Genomic DNA, 12,742 nt, shown 5'->3' on the forward strand with positions numbered 1-12,742 from the left:
GTGGATGGAAACATAGCTACTGTGACGCTGAAAGTGACTCCCAATCAATGTTCCATTTAACACTAACAACATTTCAATACCAAAACATGAGCCATTTGTTTTCTGCAGTGCACGTTTTTTATCCACTTGCCTGTGTGTGCATCCTGTGCGTGTTGCTCCTCCTTGTGAATCCTAAATAGCGCGCCGAGCCGCAGATCTAGATGCCATCGCAGGGTGTCTGGTGGCAGACTGGAGCAAAGACTGCTATAGGAGCAGTTACCGCGGATACAACTGCCCACCGTCCTGGGAGTGCACCATCCCTTTATCACTATTAAATCACTGTTCTTTATTATCAACTTTTCATTCCTTTGAAGACATTTGGCAGAGCAGCATTGTCTTTTTTTTTTCTACCAAGTTCGATTGCTTTGTGAACTTTTAGCTTACTTTTAGTTCTTAACACAGAGTCTGTTTCAGCCCCCCCCCCTCCCATTTCCCCTTCTCACACAGCTTCTCTGCACGGCACCTTCTCAGCAAGCAGGGGCGCCTGAAGCTGCAGGGGGCGCCAATTTTCATATTCTCCACACAGTGAAATGATAAATAATAGAAGTTTTAAGTGCTTGCCCCCATGTTTCATCAAAAATGCCGCCTGTGTTTAGGCCCCATGTTACTTTACTTTCCGAAGGTGATGCATGTGTCACTGAACATGACGTTTGTATGTAAAGTCTTTTTGGTTATGTTTTACACCAAAACTACTTAGTTAAGAAAAAGTGGTTTGGGTTTCAGACGTTACTTCACTTCCTAAAGGTTACACACGTTTCATACGGGACTCGAACTCTGCTCTCTCGGGTGCTAGTTCTGCTTTGCTCCCGTCAACCACCACGGCCACTAGAGGGCGATGCTACTATAAACATAAATATAGATCGTATTTTGCTGCTTGACCAACAGACTTCTGGGAGTGATGGTCTCTAATAACTGTAAAAATATATTGTAAAGAACTGAAGAACAAAGATGCAACATGTCACCTACTTTCAAATTCGGAAAACATTAAAATATTTTGAATTTATAGAAAGAAAAAGAACAATCTCAACTGTAAATGAGATTCCAACTTCATCTTTTAATTTGAGCATTTACATTTAAGATATTCTATTTGTCCTCTAAATAAGATTTTTTTTCTCGCTCTTCTCTCTTTAACATCTTCTGTTTTTCTAATATTTCTAATTTTTCTAATCTTTAATATTTATTCTGTGTAAAAGTAAACTTATCCTCCTTAGATTTGTTAAAGTGTATCTGTCAATCAAAGCCAAAAGAAATAATCATTCATTAAAGTATTAAGTTTATTTAACTAACTCGTACTGACTTTAAATTGTAAATGACCAATTAGAAGAACATCAATAACAACAAATTGTCTTGATTAAATAATTTGCAAAGAGTTAAATTGTAAGAACATGTGAAAATAATATAACAGATATAAGCTGATATATACATGTTGTTAAATTAAAGGTCCCATATTGAAAAGGTCACATTTTTACGATTCGTGGTGCTATATAAATACTGTGAAAGTAGTCTTGCATTGCCAGCATGAAGACACACACGTTACTGAGCACCACTCAAACCAAAATGAATCAATGCAAACAATCAGATGTAGTTTGTATCTTCATAGTCTCGCATTGCTCTGGTTTATAATAATAATAATAATAATAATAATAATAATAATCTTATAGAGCACACCAAGCACAGAGCTTCACAAAACAAACACAAGCCAGTCATAAAAACATCATGCTTTCTAAAACAACAAATCAAAATTATTTAATGTTATTGGCATTTCTTTAAACCAATCACAATCGTCTTGGGCGGTGCTAAGCTCCGCACGGAGCCTCGGTGCCACTGCAAAATAGCCTCAAGAGGGAACTTGTTTTGGTGGAACATGTGTATGTTCAAAAGTTGTTTTAGTTGTTCAACGCCAACACAAAGAAAGAGGAAGGGGACGGATATCCGGCTGAAAAGAGGGACATCCGGCGACAACGGGGCAATCCCGTGAAAGTAACAAAAATGTTTAATCCACAGAGAAATGCACACAGCCAGTATTCAGAAACTGTCTAGAAAGTGTTGCTACAGAACCGTTACAGTCATTCCCCAGCTGCAGTGACGGAGCAGAGTTATTGGTTCTGGTTGTTTGCCGTTGCTATGGGTTTCTCCAGTAAACAATACGTGTTGTTCAGTAAACAATACGTGTTGTCAGCGAGCTGTGACAAACCTGTGGGCCGAGAAAAAATACAGATCATAATTTTGTAAGTTTCATCAGACTGAAAAAAATCACCATCTGCTTCTCATTCAGTGTTTTGTTAAATATATATTAATATTATTTAGTTTCTGTATTTCCAGTTTTAAATAGAATCTGTCTTCTTACATATATCATGGCCTCTTTGACCCAGTAAACCTGCTTATATATCTGTATATGTGTTAAAGTTACCTTTATTATTTGTATGATTTCCAACCAATGAATATGGGGACTCATTAGGAAGCGATGTCACTGTGAGAAGGAATGAAACACAATGAATATATAATGCATGTTACCAGAAATATGTTATATTAATATTTGGCCAAATGTTGATGAGAGCTCAGTCTTTACCGGTCTTCTTCTTCACTGGTGGAAGATCAGGGATGGTATCGTACGTGGGACCATGTCGGTTTGATCCATCTGTTGAAACATTTTACCAACGAGCATTATTAACCAAATTAGTACAACTGGAGACCCATTTGTCTGCCTTTTCTAAAAGGTATGAAAATCAGTTAATTTATTTACAACCTGTTCTCAACCTGACTCGTAAAATACTGACGCTTGGTCAGTAGCTCTCAGCGTCAGATACCGACGCAAAAATCACCCTTCAGCGTCTGTATGGAACGCACCGGGCAGAGCAGCAGCTTGACCACCGCGCTTTAAGATGACGTCGTATTAAGAGAGACAACGGTAGCGAGTAGTATGAAGAACAAAAATCTGCAGAAGGAGCTGGGGGGGGTGGATGGGTCAAGCAACACAGGACTTTCACCCAGGAGATCGGGGTTCGTGTCCCGTTCTTGTCCCGCGTCAGTTAAACGTACATCCCGACCCAGACGCCAAGAGTCCCGACCAAGCGCTTCTAAATATGACTCTAAAGGAGACTTTTTGCGTCAATAACAAACGCCAAAGGTACCTGACCAAGCGTCGCTATTTGACGCGCTGGGAGTGAGAATCTGTTGTTATTTACCTGAAACATCTGCCATGCAGTGTGCAGCTGCTTGTGCGGTCAATGTTCCTCCACCTGCCAAAATAAAAGATGTCTTCTTGGTTGTTTTGTAAAGATGCAGAAAAACCTAAATGCATTTTTGTGTATGAACATATCAAATATAGTCTGTCAGAAATGCTCCCATTCTCACTGCATATAAATGAAAGCAGGGATAAAACAGTGAAGAAGTTAATTTTAAATCAATCAGAATAGAAAGAGGAACTTGTCTGATTTCTGTTTGTCAAAGAAAAAGGAACATTTATGTCTCAACATTAGTCGACTGCAGCACAAATCTCCCCTGTATCTCGTCATAGACGGGGCTTCTTTCTTCACTTCCTGTGAAAAAGACACATCAGTGTTTCCTCTTTAAACGAACCAAACTCAGCTCTCTTAGGCGTTTTCACACTGGTTTCATTTTTCCGCTTCCAAAATAACTCTGATCTATTAGTCAGAATTTCGTGTGCATATGTGAAGACTTCAAGGCCTCATCAGAACTGACATGTCATAGTAGATAGATAGAGATACTTCATTAATCCCGAAGGAAATTAAGGTGTCCCATAGCTTATACACATACACACAGAGAGGCACTAGGGTTGGGCGATGTCCCCTAAATTGGCAGTTGACGATGGTTACAGTAAAACATCGTGATGGACGATGATATCGTCGTCGGGGCTGGGGCGGGTAGCGGTAGCTTTACATAAATAATTTTTCCTACTACTATGGGCCAACAGTTAACTTAGAAACGATTAGAGATACATTTAAATGCCCTCTGTAAATGGTGCCCTGCTGGTAGGTTTTACAACATGACCTACTTTCACTTAAGTACGGTGCAGTAAAATCAATCAGATGTCCGTGATCTGCGTAACGACAGTACAGTGGGACGTCTACCTTCAACAGAGCGACAGTAATAACCTAACATACCATCATTACTTTAATGTTAATGAGTTTAAACTACATTCACGGTTATGTTTGCACTGAATAACGCATTCAATAAACAGAAACATAACTCTTGCAGCGCACATGAACAGATGCGCAATATTAGCTCACACATAAAATAGCACCCTCGTGAATTAGCCTGTTGCTAACGTACATTCATAAATCCTGCATAACATCGTCCCGTACCTACAGGACCTCAGACTTATTGATGCACGCACACAGACAGTAGTGTCGGCAAACTTAATGAGGGGAGAAAGGAAAGTGTGATAGCGCTCCACTTATAACGCTTTTTTCTCTCACTCGAGACCGCTGTATCCAACGTTACTAGAAGGTAGAGCGAGCTACAGCTGACAGGGAGAGAGAGAGAATTTATCACTACAGCCAATCTTGTCTTTGTGTCTTTGCTAGTTTAAGACCGACGCACTTGTCAATTTCCAGTCCAGCGCCCGCGACTAGGATTAGTGTGTTTGACGGGGGGGAAGAGAGACACATCACGATGGTTGCTCTCCATCGTGATGTCGGGCAGCCATCACGATGGACGATGATATCGTCCATCGGCACAACCCTAATAGGCACACAGACATCCACGTACACATACATACTTCAAAAAAAGTAGTATGAAAAGCACAAGTGTATTCAGAACCATTATTGATGGCTGCATTCCACTTAGGAGAGGTCCTGGTATTAAACCATTAATGATGGCTGCATTCCACTTAGGAGAGGCCTGGTATTAAACCATTAATGATGGCTGCATTCCACTTAGGAGAGGTCCTGGTATTAAACCATTACTGATGGCTGCATTCCACTTAGGAGAGGTCCTGGTAATTAACCATTACTGATGGCTGCATTCCACTTAGGAGGGGCCCTGGTATTAAACCATTACTGATGGCTGCATTCCACTTAGGAGAGGTCCTGGTATTAAACCATTACTGATGGCTGCATTCCACTTCGGAGAGGTCCTGGTATTGTGCATGCTGACTCACTGAAATACCTTACTGGGACACTTGATGGAATTGAGCCTCCGTAAGGTTATTAATTTCAGCTGTGCTTTTCCTACTATGACAAGTCAAAATGTCTGCTGTGAAAAAGGTCCATTAAGTTTAGAAATAGGTCATGGTTTTTGGGTTAAAATTAGACTTTACTTTACTTTCCGAAGGTGACGCACGTGTCATATGCCAAACATAGCGTTCGTAAAGTCTGTTTGGTTATGTTTTACGACAAAACTACTTAGTTAAGTTCAGAAGAAGTGGTATGGATTAAAATCAGATGCTACTTCACTTCCTAAAGGTTCCAAACGTTTCATATGGGACTCAAACTCCGCTCTCCCGGGTGGCGTATTTACGAATCCTACTATGGCCATGCCAAGACCCGCCCTACGAAGCAGCTTGATTGGTTGGGGTTAAGAATTGACCTTGAGTGGTTAAGGTTAGGATAGCTGATTGGTCAGGGGATAGGACCTGTACAAATGGTTACGTTACCTTCCGTAAGCATGGGCGCCTGGCCAATAGTTGTGTTTGAATGCTATTGAAGGGCGGGTCTTGGCGCGGCCATAGTAGAATTTGTAAATACGCCGGCGGGTGAAAGTCCTGCTTTGCTCCAGTCAACTACCACGGCCACTAGAGGGCGCCGCCACTATAAAAATAAATATAGGTCGTATTTTGCTGCTTTTTGGTTATGTTTTACAGCAAAACTACTTAGTTAAGTTCAGAAGAAGTGGTTTGGGCTAAAATCAGACGCTATACTTCACTTCCTAGAGGTAAAGGGACCTTTAAAAAACAACATTTCTTATCTCTCACCATTAGTCGGCTGAAGCAAAAATCCCTCCTGTATCTCGTCATAGACCGGGCCTCTTTCTTCACTTCCTGTGAAAAAGACACATCAGTAAAACACATCAGTGTTTTCACATATAGTCCTGTTTTCACATTTTTCTGTACATAAAGATCTTTATGTACAGTCTATGGTTGCAACATACAAAAGGAAAAACTATATCTATGAAGTGTTATAAACAATATGTTCAATATGTCCGAAAAGTAGCGGGATGAAGCAGAATCTTGTTTATTTTCCCCACCCCTTCTATCCAACTCTAAACAGTTCCTATACATATTATATATTCATCATTATATATAATATATATTCATAGCAAAAAACAAGCAGTAATGTGAAACACCTACCAACATTTTTCAGCTTTTATTTTATTTTTTACAGTTATTCTTTTTCTGTTGGTTCACTTTTTGGGGTTTATTTATACTTTCTTTTATTAGTGCATATTCTTAAATGTGTATTTATTGATTCAATGTTTGTCCTTTTATTGTGTAAACAGGTCAGTTGTGATTCACCTCGTCTTTTAAACCGTCTCCGAGCAAAGTAGACGATGATGAGCAAGAGGAGGAGGAGGAAGGAGACGACTACTCCAATCACCCAATATGGTTGATGGACTTCAGGAGCAGCTGGAAGACAAAGTAAGAACTAATTAACACTTTGAACAAATAGGATGTAATTTACAAACACAGCTCAGTTTTTGTTACAGCAGAGCACAAATCAAACAGAGACAGTTATTATATAAAGTATTATTTGTCATGCATGTGTATTTCAATACAATTAGGGATGGGCGAAAAACGTGCTCTGGTTTATTGGCATTTCTTTAAACCAATCACAATCGTCTTGGGCGGCGGACAGAGCCACGGTGCCTCTACAAAATAGCCTCGGGAAAGGATTTGTTTTGGTGGAACGTGTGTACGTTCAAAGGTTGTTTTAGTCGTGTGAGAGAAAGCTCAGATTGGACAGATAGTCTAGCTAGCTGTCTGGATTTACCCTGCAGAGATCTGAGGAGCAGTTAACTATAGTCCTCAGAAATCCGCCGGAGGTTAGAATGCCAACACAAAGAAAGCCCAAGGCAACTGAAATCCGGCCTAAATGAGTGAAAACAGGCGGAATTTCCATCTGCAATGGAGCAATCCCAGAAGTGGAACATCATGAATATAGACTATGACGACTAAGCTTAAAAAGATTTAACTTCAAAGAAGTACTAACTGAAAATGTTCAGCAAGCTACAAGTGTACCAAATTGTAGGCTTTACTTTTATGAAAAAGTGGACATCATTTTCACACATCACCAGAGGCCTGTACTATGAATCAAGATTTGGCGTTAACGAGGTAACTTCAGGTTCAACCCAGGGTTTTCTGTATCACGATGGTGGATCACTTGTTGGAGGTTATGTTGGAGATCAGAGATCAACCGGGGTTAAAACACCACCTACCGACCAATCAATACTTGATTGATAACGGCGTCACCGTTCTTAGAAGATCAGGTGGAGCTTGGTAGAGAGAGATAGAGAGAGAGAGAGAGAGAGAGAGAGAGAGAGAGAGAGAGAGGCGCTCATAAAAGTTAAAACATTTAGAGGCCGATAACCACGTTAACATACCTTGATGGGTATTTTTATGATAGATATAGATTTTCAGCGGAGGGAATTACGTATTTTTTGGCTTCTTGAGCCGTGTGTTGCCAATGCAACACATCAATTTGAATTATGTTTTCATATTTTTTATTTTCTCTAACAAACGCTTCCCACTGCAGGGTTGCAACTGCAATAACAGGCTAAAGCAACGACAGTTTATGGAAAGCACAAGTGTAATTATGGTCAGATCTTGTGCCTGACTGATGGGGAAGTGACCAGTGTAGTCTAACGTATTGTAGTGGGTGTACTGTACTGTATATGGGGAAGAATCTGCCTTTGGGGGAGGTGGGGCCGTATCATAGTGGGGGTGTCAGGGTGTCCTCCCCCAGGGAAGTTTTAAGCATCAACGACTTTTATTTCCTGTATTCTGATACACTTTTATGCACCAATTTATATCAGAAATACCTTTATTTAGCGTATGTGAAGAAAAAAACGCAGATGACAGCATAAAATATATCAAAAATATAATATAAATTATGTTGTTACATGCCATTGGGCATTTTTAAGTGGGTATATGGAAATCCTGGAGCTTTCTTAACGCATAACAGCGTCAACTTTTGTTGCCAACTTTCCTTCCTGCGTTTTGCCTGTAAAACCGTAAATAAATCCAGAGGCCTGTACTACGAATCCAGATCAACACACCCTGGACTTCTGTCAGTTACCCGGCTTCACCTAACCTAACAACCGCGGTCCAGCATAACCTGTGTCACGACGGTGGTTATCAACTAGTTCAATCAACCCAGGGTTTCTCAATCCAGCGACACGCGCGTTCACATTAAAGAGGCGGTGTTTGCGCAGCACGACATATCGCAAACATCTATCAGAGACACATATTTTAAATAAGACGAGCAAACTATAATTCTACATAAATATGAAGAACACAGACTCGGTTTTACAGGGAAAACGCAATACAGTCGCTGCTTCCTAAAACAGGAGGGAAAGCTGGCAAAAAAAATAGCCGGCGCTGTAAATGCGTAAATCACAACTCTTATCAATATCACTTCCCCATCAGTCAGGACCAAGATCTGACCATAATCACACTTGTGCTTTCCATAAACTGTTGTTGTTTTAGCCTATTATATTATCAGTTGTAACCCTGGCAGTGGTACGTGATCGGGAGAGCAAATAAAAAATATAAAAACATAATTCTAACCGATGTGCGCATTGACAACACTCGGCTCAAGAAGCCGACAAATAGCCGATATGTAATTCCCTCCCATTAAAATATCTATATATATTTCATAAAAATACCCATCAGGGAATGTTAAGGGGTGGTCGGTCTCTAAATGTTTTAACTTTTATGAGGGAACCGAGCTCCGCCTGGTCTTCAAAGAATGGTGACGCCGTTATCAATCGAGTATTGATTGGTCAGTAGGCGGTGCTTTAACACCGGTTTATCTCTGATCTCCAACTTAACCTGCTCCTGACCAGGTTAGGCGTCCAGCATAAGTTACCACGGCGATTGAACCCGGTAACAACTAATCCACCTTCGTGATACAGAAAACCCTGGTGAACCTGAAGTTAGCTCGCTAACGATAAATCCTGCTTCGTAGTACAGACTTCCAAACTATTATGGTTTCATCGTTGTTGCTGTTGCTGTTGTCGGGGTTGTTGCTGTTGTTGCTGTCGGGGTTGTTGGGTTTGTCCTCATTGTTGCTTTTGTTGTTGTCGTTGTCTTGTTAACTTTTGTGTGTGGCAGAGGAATACATAGTACAGTATTTATTGTGTGAAGGCAGAAACCTCAGGTTCTTTTTTCACACGTCTTTTCATAACGTCTGTTATGAAAAGACGTGTGTAAAGTAGTAACAGTAGTAGTAGTAAAGTCTGGAGTCACCAGGCTGCACGTCTGTTATAGTCAACGTCTGGTCAACAGGGGAATCATCAAACCTTCTTCGCTTTGTGTCTCTGCTCCATGTTGGAGCTCCATGGCGGCCATTTTACTTTCCGCCATAAGCTAGTTATACATTCTGCATCATATCTCCTGAACCATATATGATAACAGAGACAGGCGATGTCTAACCCTACTCTCCCAACCAGTCCTCCAAACCATATGACGATATACGTAGTTTATCCCTACCCTCTAATATGACCACACAAGAGCGCTTCATAAATTATCGCTATTATGTTGTGTTTTCCGTGTCTTGTTACCTCCACTCCGAGGTGGAGTTGTTACTTCTGCTTCTCAGTGTTGCCAACTTTTTTCCAATGAAAGTAGCTAGCACCAGCTCCAAAAGTCACTAAAAGTAGCTAGATGACGGCATATGCTCATTTGCATATTTGTGACATCATTATGCAATAATTTGCATAAAGCTTAGTGGTTGTGTCAGCAAGGTACATAGAAAGAAATAGAAATCTTTAGGGACCGTTTGGTATTTATGGAATGGACCACTGGACGAAAATAGGGGAGGGTCATGTCTTTTTATTATTTGTTGAGGAGAGGGTCACCCAACATTTTTTAGTGGGGGGCACCCAACTTTTGTGTGGATTGTTTAGTGCATATTTTTCCATGTAGCTCTCAGTCTCGGCCCCCCATCGCTAGCAGATGGGTCTGACCCAACAAAAAGAGTCGGGTATGGCTGCAGCCTGGAGACCTCCTGTCTCATGCCTCCCATCTCATGCCCTCCCGGCTGCTGCTGTCCCGAGCTTCGACTTTTCAGAATAAAAGCTTGCGTCTGTTCCGCTATGTCTTCGTACTTTGGTGTTTTGGATGTTTTTGAACTAAACAGTACGGCAATCATGCTAATGAATACAATTATTTTTTCAGCAGATGTCTTAATTATAACACGATGGAGCTAGCAGATTAGTTTTGTGTTGGGCGTGATTTATTCACTGTTGGACACGCCCAGGCATGAGATGGGAGGGCATGCCTCCCATATGTAATTTGTTATTACCTAGTGTGCTTTGTTGAATGGTCTCAATGTTTTATTGTTTTATTTCATGTGAATAATGGTTTACTAGAGGAGTAACTTAGTATTTGACGTAATGCAGTAATGCAGGAAGTGTGCATTTAGTTTCCATGTTTATTGTGTTTCCACTGAAATGGCCCCCACACCATAACAGAGGAGTACAGAAGGCATCAATAAATTGTTGGGGAGCGTCATGCATCTTGTCCCAATTATTTTGGAGGGTCTTAGAAAAATGTATTGCTGGCAAAGGGAGGGTGAAGTTTATTTTGACCAAAGATCCCAAAACTCCTCCGGTAGCCCCTTAAATAAATAACGAACAGTCACTTTTAGCCAAATAATCACAATTTCACTACAGGAATTTATATTACATTATAATTATTAGTTAGGTAGCCTATATTTGAAGTGAAAAAAAAACAATTCTACAAAGGGAGGGAGAAAGATTGATAAAGAATTCTCAAAGAAGGCTGGGTTGCGCAGGGCCAGGCCAGCTCAGTGGTGTCTTTCTCCCGTCACGTCCCGCTGTCTCTCGTACGTACACTAGCCTCTGCACCCTGTCCCCCCTCCCCTTCTACCTGCAGAGAAGGGAGGGGGCTGCTCCTCAGTCACAGAACAGAAGAGAGAGGTGACTGTTTTGGCGGCCACGAGAGAGAAATATCTTGTGTGCTCGCTGGACAATACTGGCGTCTTTTCTAAAAGAAAGTTGTCAGATTTGTTGCTAGTTGCTTTCGTGAAAAAAAGTCGCTATGGGGGTCTGAAAAGTCTGTAAATCTAGCGACAAAGTCGCTAAGTTGGCAACACTGCTTCTTCTTTTGGAGGAAGTGCTGCTGATGTTTGTCTTGTTGTGGTCTTGGTTGTTGTGTGTGGTGCCTTGTTACCTTCAGTGCAAGAAAGTGAACATAAGATAGGGCATGAACATACTTTACTACAGAAAGTGCTGAGAAGATCATACACTCGAAAAGTGAAGTGGTTGACAGGCTGTGACCTTTCTGTGGTCTGTCATTTTACAAAGTGTTCTCATGGCTTGCTGAGGATGTTGTTTGCTTGACTTGTCACGTTTTGAAATAGAATTAACCTCAAAGTTCTGTGTGAAGGCAGCGTTTAACCTGTCCTCTTGGTTGAGCTTATTTTTCAGCAGCTACTCAAAGGAATAAATCTTTAGAATTGAAACTAAAAACTTAAACACACAAGTGTAGATGTAGGCTGCACCAAAAAGCTCCTAAAATACAGGAAGTAAATATTCCTGCCAATCATAATGCCATGAATTTAAAACCTGATTTTAAATCCTTGTTCAGACATGAATGATTATATTATGCTTTACAAAATAGTTGCCATTAAAGGTTAAAAAAGGTGCTTTACATTTGAAATGCATCATTTCATTATTGTGCCTGAACATATTTTTTTAATCAAAGTTTATTTTTTATTTTTATTAAACATTTAGCTTAGAGACATGATTCTGAAAAACGGGAAGAGAAACAGAAAGCAGAACAATTTTATTGGAACTTTGATGTTACCTGATGGGATCACCGTCAGATCTTTAACTGCTTCATTGTTACAGAAGTATCTTCCAGAGTCTGAGACAACAGGTTTTACAATGAACAGTGACTTATGTAATGAATGGTATCGTCTGCCCGGGTCATCAATGTGTTTTATGCGTCTGCCTCCATTAATTGTCAGTATGTCCGTTTTGTTTCCATTCCTCTCTCTGCTCCACGTCACGTCTCCCTCCACAGAGTGAGGACATCGCAGAGACACAAATGTCTGTTCTTCAACTATTTCATGGATTATTCCTGCAAAAGAAACAAGATTTTACAGTCTCAGATTGTCGGCATTTCTAATATTCAATTAATTTATAATAATTTATACTCTTTATTGATCCCCAATGGGGAAATTACAATTTACACTCTGTTGTTATTACACACTACACACAGGCCAAAAATATATACACACACACACACACACACACACACACACACACACACGCACGCACGCTCAGGTCCTTTACATGCACTAATGGAGAGACGTCAGAGTGAGTGGGCTGCAACTGCTGAACAGGCACCCTGAGCGGTGTGGCGGGGGTTCTGTGCCTTGCTCAAGAGCACCTTGGCAGTGCCCAGGAGGTGATCTGGCATCTCTCCAGCTACCAGTCCACCTCCGTACTCTGGTGTGTATCGGAACTTGAACCAGCGATTAAGCTAGTGTCACCC

The sequence above is a fragment of the Perca fluviatilis genome, chromosome 13 (genome assembly GCF_010015445.1).
Source record: "Perca fluviatilis chromosome 13, GENO_Pfluv_1.0, whole genome shotgun sequence".
Classification (NCBI taxonomy): domain Eukaryota; kingdom Metazoa; phylum Chordata; class Actinopteri; order Perciformes; family Percidae; genus Perca; species Perca fluviatilis.